Source organism: Opisthocomus hoazin, chromosome 28 (assembly GCF_030867145.1).
Source record: "Opisthocomus hoazin isolate bOpiHoa1 chromosome 28, bOpiHoa1.hap1, whole genome shotgun sequence".
NCBI lineage: Eukaryota > Metazoa > Chordata > Aves > Opisthocomiformes > Opisthocomidae > Opisthocomus > Opisthocomus hoazin.
This window is the reverse complement of record NC_134441.1, coordinates 2,609,158-2,615,421: the sequence shown is the minus strand read 5'-3', so window position 1 is coordinate 2,615,421 and position 6,264 is coordinate 2,609,158.

The window sequence follows — 6,264 nt, the reverse complement described above, 5'->3', positions numbered from 1 at the left end:
CGCGGCGGCGCCCCCTGGCGGGGGGAGGCCGCCGGGGAGGACTGGGGGTGCTGGAGGGGGGGATACTGGGGGTACTGGGGGGGTGATGGGGATACTGGGGGGATGCTGCGGGGAGACTGCGGGCACTGGGGGGTACTGGGGGGATACTGGGAGCAATGGGAGGTACTGGGGGTAATGGGGGTGATGGGGGGTCCTGGGGGTACTGGGAGCACTGGGGGGTACTGGTGGGATACTGGGCGCAATGGGAGGTACTGGGGTTAATGGGGGTGATGGGGGGTTCTGGGGGGTACTGGGAGCACTGGGGGTTGCTGGGGGGATACTGGGAGCAATGGGAGATACTGGGGGGATGCTGTGGGGATACTGGAAGCACTGGGGGGTACTGGGGGGATACTGGGAGCAATGCGAGGTACTGGGTATACTGGGAGGATACTGCGGGGATACTGGGAGCACTGGGAGGTACCGGGGGTAATGGGGGTGATGGGGGGTCCTGGGGGTACTGGGAGCACTGGGGGTTACTGGGGGAACACTGGGAACAATGAGAGGTACTGGGGATAATGGGGGTCCTGGAGGTACTGGGAGCACTGGGGGTTACTGGAGGAATACAGGGAGCAATGGGAGGTACTGGGGATACTGGTGGGATACTGCGGGGATACTGAGAGCAATGGGAGGTACTGGGGGTAATGGGGGGTACTGGGGGTACTGGGAGCACTGGGGGGATACTGGGACCAATGGGAGGTACTGGGTATACTGCGGGGATACTGTCGGAATACTGGGAGCACTGGGGGTTACTGGGGGGATACTGGGAACAATGGGATGTACAGGGGGTCATAGGGGGTGATGGGGGGTACTGGGAGTACTGGGAGCACTGGGGGGTACTGGAAATAATGGGCGGTAATGGGGGTACTGGGATTACTGGGGTTACTGAGGGGTAATGGGGGTACTGGGACTAATGGAGGGTACTGGGGGTACTGGGGACACTGGGGGTACTGGGAAAAATGACAGTAGTGGGGGGACTGGGGGTATTGGGAGCACTGGGGGATACGGAGAGCTACTGGAGGATACAGGGAGGTACTGAGGGACACTGGGGGTTACTGGTGGCACTGGAGAACACCGAGGGGTACTGGGAGGGGATACTAGGAGCACTGGGGGATACTGGGGGCACTGGGGGGTGGTGAGAGGTACTACTGGGCAGGGGGTAATGGGAGACACTGGGGGGTACTGGGAGGTACTGGGGTCACTCGGGTTAAAGGGGAGCACTGGGGGGCGCTGGGGGATACTGGGAGTATTGGGGTAACGGGTAACTGGGGCGCTGGGGGGGGCCCCGCCCTGGACCCCCCTGCCGCGTGGGTGGGGGAGGGGTGCGGCTTCCCCCCACTGTCCCCCACGTCCCTGTGGTCTTCCTTTGCCCCCCCCCCAGTGTCCCCCATGTCCCTACGATCTCCACTTGTCCCCCCTCAATGTGCCCCCCAATGTCCCCCAGGTCCCCATGGCCTCTTCTTGTCCCCCCCCAATGTCCCCCCCATATCCCCCAGGTCCCCAAGGACTCCCCCACCCCCCTGAGCCCCCCCAGTCCCCCTCGTCCCCGCCGTCTCCCACACCTGCCCCCCCACATCTGCCCATGTCCCACTTTGTCCCCTCAGCCCCCCCCTCCGTGCCCCCACAAACCCCTGCTCGCTCCTTGCCCCCCTCCAACGTCCCCCGGGTTCCCATGGTCTCCCTTTGCCCCCCCCCCCCAACATCCCCCCCCATGTCCCCCAGGTCCCCACAGCCTCCTCTTGCCCCCCCTAATGTCCCCCCCCATGTCCCCCAGGTCCCCATGGTCTCCCTTTGCCCCCCCAATGTCCCCCAGGTCCCCATGATCTCGTCACCCCCCAATGTCCCCCCCAGGTCCCCAAGGACTCCCCCACCCCCCTGAGCCCCCCCTGCCCCCCCCAGCCCCCCCCCAGCAGACGTGACCAGCGGCCACGGCCCCCGGATGCCTGGGTCCCCCCAGCCCCCCCCGCTGCGGCCGCCGTGGTTTTGGGGGGGCCCCTTCCTGTCTGCAGCCCGGGTGCCACCCCACCCTGCGGGGACATAAAGGTCCCCCCCCGGGGCTCGGGGACAGGAACCATGGCCCCGCTGCTGCTGGCCCTGCTCGCCGGGGTCACCGGTGGGGACCCGCGGGGACAGGGGGACACGGGGGGGGCAGGGAGGGGGTCACGGGGACATGGGGGACAGGGGGGATGTGGGGACAGGGAGGGGGACATGGGGACAGGGGGGACATGGGGGACATGGGGACAGAGGGGACAGGGAGGGGGACATGGGGACGGGGGACATGGGGGGGCAGGGAGGGGGTCACGGGGACATGAGGGACATGGGGACAGGGGGGACATGGGGACAGGGGGGACATGGGGGACTTGTGGACAAGGGGCTTTGGTGGGATGGGGATATTGAGGACAGGGAGGGGGACATGGGGACATGGGGACGGGGCTTTGGTGGGTTGGGGACATGGGAGACAGGGAGGGGGACATGGGGACATGGGGGACATGGGGACAGGAGGCTTTGGTGGGGTAGGGGCATGGAGGACAGGGAGGGTGACACAGGGACATGGGGGACAGGGGGGACGGGGGGACATGAGGGCTTTGGTGGGTTGAGGACATGGGGGACAGGGAGGGGGACATGGGGACATGGGGGACATGGGGACAGGGTCTTTGGTGGGTTTGGGACATGGGGACAGGGACAGGGACATGGGGACGTGGGGGTCAGGGAGGGGGACACAGGGACATGGGGTGGGGACAGAGGGAACATGGAGGGATGGGGACATGGAGGGGGGAGCAGGAGGATGGGGACATGGAGGATTGGGGACAAAGAGGGGACAAGGACATGGTGGGGACGGGGACATGAGGACATGGGGGATGTGGGGACCGGGGCGATGGGGACAAGGGGACTGGGGCGATGAGGACATGGGGTACATAGGGACCCAGGTGATGGGGACAAGGTGGGGGCCATGGGGACACAGGGGGACATGGGGACCAGGGTGATGGGGACGTAGGGACTGGGCTGATGGGGACATGGGGGGCCATGGCCGTGGGGACACGAGGCCCAGGGTGACGGGGACACGGGGACACGGGGACACGGGGAGCCGTGTCCCCTGACGTGGCGCTGCCCAGGCCTGCTGCTGGCGGGGGCCGAGAGCCCCCCCCCGGACCCCTCCCCGCTGGGTGCTGGGGGGACCCCGCTGGGCGCCCCGGGGTGCCCCCACCCCCCCACCAGCACGGGCGGGCTCCAGCTGAGCGACGGGGACGTGACGGTGAGGGGACACGGGGGGACATGGCGGGGGGAGGGGCTGGGGGCACCCGTCAGGGACTGGGGGGGCATCGGTGGGGGCACTTATAGGGGTGGGCACCAAGGGGGCACCCATGGGGGCACTGGGGTGGCGTTGTGGGGGCACTGGGGGGTGTTGGGGAGACACTGGGGGGGCACAGGGGGGCACTGGGTGGGCATTTTGAGGGCACTGGGGGGGCACAGGAGGGCACTGGGTGGGCATTTTGAGGGCACTGGGTGGCACTGGGCTGGAGTTGTGGGGGCACTGGGGGGCACTGGAAGCACTGGGCTGGCATTGTGGGGGCGCTGGGGGGCACAGGGGGCCACTAGGTGGGCATTTTGGGGGCACTGGTGGGTACTGGGCTGGTGTTGAGGGGGCACTGGGGGGCACTGGAGGCACTGGGCTGGCATTGTGGGAGCACTGGGGGGCACAGGGGGGCACTGGTCTGGCGTTGCGGGGGCACTGGAGGCTGTGGGGGCACTGGGGGCACTGGGGGGCACAGGGGGGCACTGGGCGGGCATTTTGGGGGCACTGGGGGCACAGGGGGGCACTGGGCGGGCATTGTGGGAGCACTGGGGGCACTGGGGGGCAGAGGGGGGGCACTGGGCGGGCATTGTGGGGGCTGTGGGGGGCACTGGGAGGCACAGGGGGGCACTGGGCGAGCATTGTGGGAGCACTGGGGGGCACTGGGGGGCAGAGGGGGGCACTGGGCGGGCATTGTGGGGGCTGTGGGGGCACTGGGCCGGCACTGGTGGCCGCGGGGCGCTGAGCCGGGGTGCGCAGGGCAGGGGGGGGCTGCCCGGGGGCTCCCTGCGCTGCGCCGTCTGCAAGCGGGTGGTGCCGGCGCTGCGGGGGGTGCTGGTGGACCCCCACGACAAGGTGAGTCTGGGGGGGGGGGGTGGGACCCTGCCCACGCGTGACGCCCCTCGTGCAAAACCCCCGTGCGAGGCGACCCCCCCGTGCGATTCCCCCCCCGTGCGATCCCCCCCCCTGTGTGACGCCCCTCGTGCAAGGCGATCCCCCTGCACATGGTGCCCCTCGTGCGACCCCCCCCTCGCGTGGCCCCCTCGCGTGACGCCCCACGTGTGACCCCCTAATGCGACGACCCTCGTGTGACCCCCTGGTGTGACGCCCCACGTGTGGTCCCTTCGTGATGCCCCATGTGCGACCCCCTCACGTGACACCCCACGTGTGGTCCCCTCGTGCCACCCCCTCGTGCGAAGTCCCTTGTGTGACGCCCCAGGTGCGGTCCCCTCACTTGACACCCCATGTGCCACCCCCTTGCGTGATGCCCCTCGTGTGACCCCCTCGCGTGACGCCCCATGTGTGACCACCCCACCCCCACGTGTGGTCCCCTCACATGATGCCCCACGTGCGATGCCCCTCATTCGACCCCCTCACATGACACCCCCACACGTGACCCCCTCATGCGATGTCCCTTGTCTGATGCCCCACGTGTGGTCCCCTCGCGTGACGCCACTCGTGCGACCACCTCGCGTGACACCCTCACTTGTGACCCCCCCCTCATGCGACCCCCTCGTGCAATGTCCCTCGCGTGACGCCCCACGTGAGGTCCCCTCGCGTGACGCCCCACGTGTGGTCCCCTCACTTGACACCCCATATGCCACCCCCTCGCGTGACGCCCCACGTGTGGTCCCCTCGCCTGACGCCCCACGTGAGCTCCCCTCACGTGACGCCCCACGTGTGGTCCCTTAGCATGACGCCCCACGTGAGGTCCCCTCGCGTGACGCCCCACGTGTGGTCCCCTCACTTGACACCCCATGTGCCACCCCCTCGCGTGACGCCCCACGTGAGGTCCCCTCGCCTGACGCCCCACGTGAGCTCCCCTCACGTGACGCCCCACGTGAGGTCCCCTCGCGTGACGCCCCACGTGTGGTCCCCTCGCATGAACCCCACGTGTGGTCCCCTCGTGTGACACCCCACGTGAGGTTCCCCTCGCGTGATGCCCCACGTGTGGTCCCCTCGTGTGATGCCCCTCGTGTGACCCCCTCACGTGTGGTCCCCTCGCGTGACCCCCCACGTGTGGTCCCCTCGCACGGTCCCGACCCCCACCCTGACGCGTGCCGCAGGCGGGGGTGTCGCGCGTCGCCCACCGCGTCTGCGGGCAGCTGTGGGTGGGGGCGGGGCTGTGCCGTCGCCTGCTGCGCCACGCCCTGGCGCCCATCGAGGAGGCCCTGCGGCGGCACCAGGACCCCGCCACCCTCTGCACCCGTCTGCGCTGGTGCCCTTCCCCCCGCCCGCACGGTGAGACCCCCCCTCCCCTCCCCCCACCCCGCCCTGGGGACCCATGGGTGCCCCGGCCGCGCCCGCGCCCACAAGGGCTCTCGAGCGGAGGGTGGGGACGCGGCGGGCGGGAGCGCTGACGGGAAGGGGTGGAGAGGGGGGGGAAGGGGGGGGCACCCATGGGTGCTGCCACGGCGGGGGGGGCTGGGAGTGCGGGGGGTGGGGAGCAGGGGGGATATGGGAGGAAGTGGGGGGGTGGGGAGGCGGGGGGGGCATGGGGGGACATGGGGGGACATGGGGGTAGGGGGACATGGGGAGGTGGGGGGCATGGGGGGACATGGGGGGCATGGTGACATGGGGGTAGGGGAACATGGGGACATGGGGAGGTGGGGGGCATGGGAGGACATGGGGGGGCATGGGGGGACATGGGGACATGGGGGGCATGGGAGGGACGTGCGGACATGGGGGTAGGGGGACATGGGGACATGGGGAGGTGGGGGGCATGGGGGGGCTTGGGGGGGCATGGGGGGCATGGGGGGGATGTTGGGACATGGGGGATTTGGGGGGACATGGGGGTGAGGAGGCATGGGGGGGCATGGAAATGTGGGGGTGGGAACGTGGGACATGGGGGGACACAGGGGTCTGGGGACACGGAGGGACATGGGGGGACATGGGGACAGAGGAGGGGACATGGGGGCATGGGGAAGTGGGGGGGT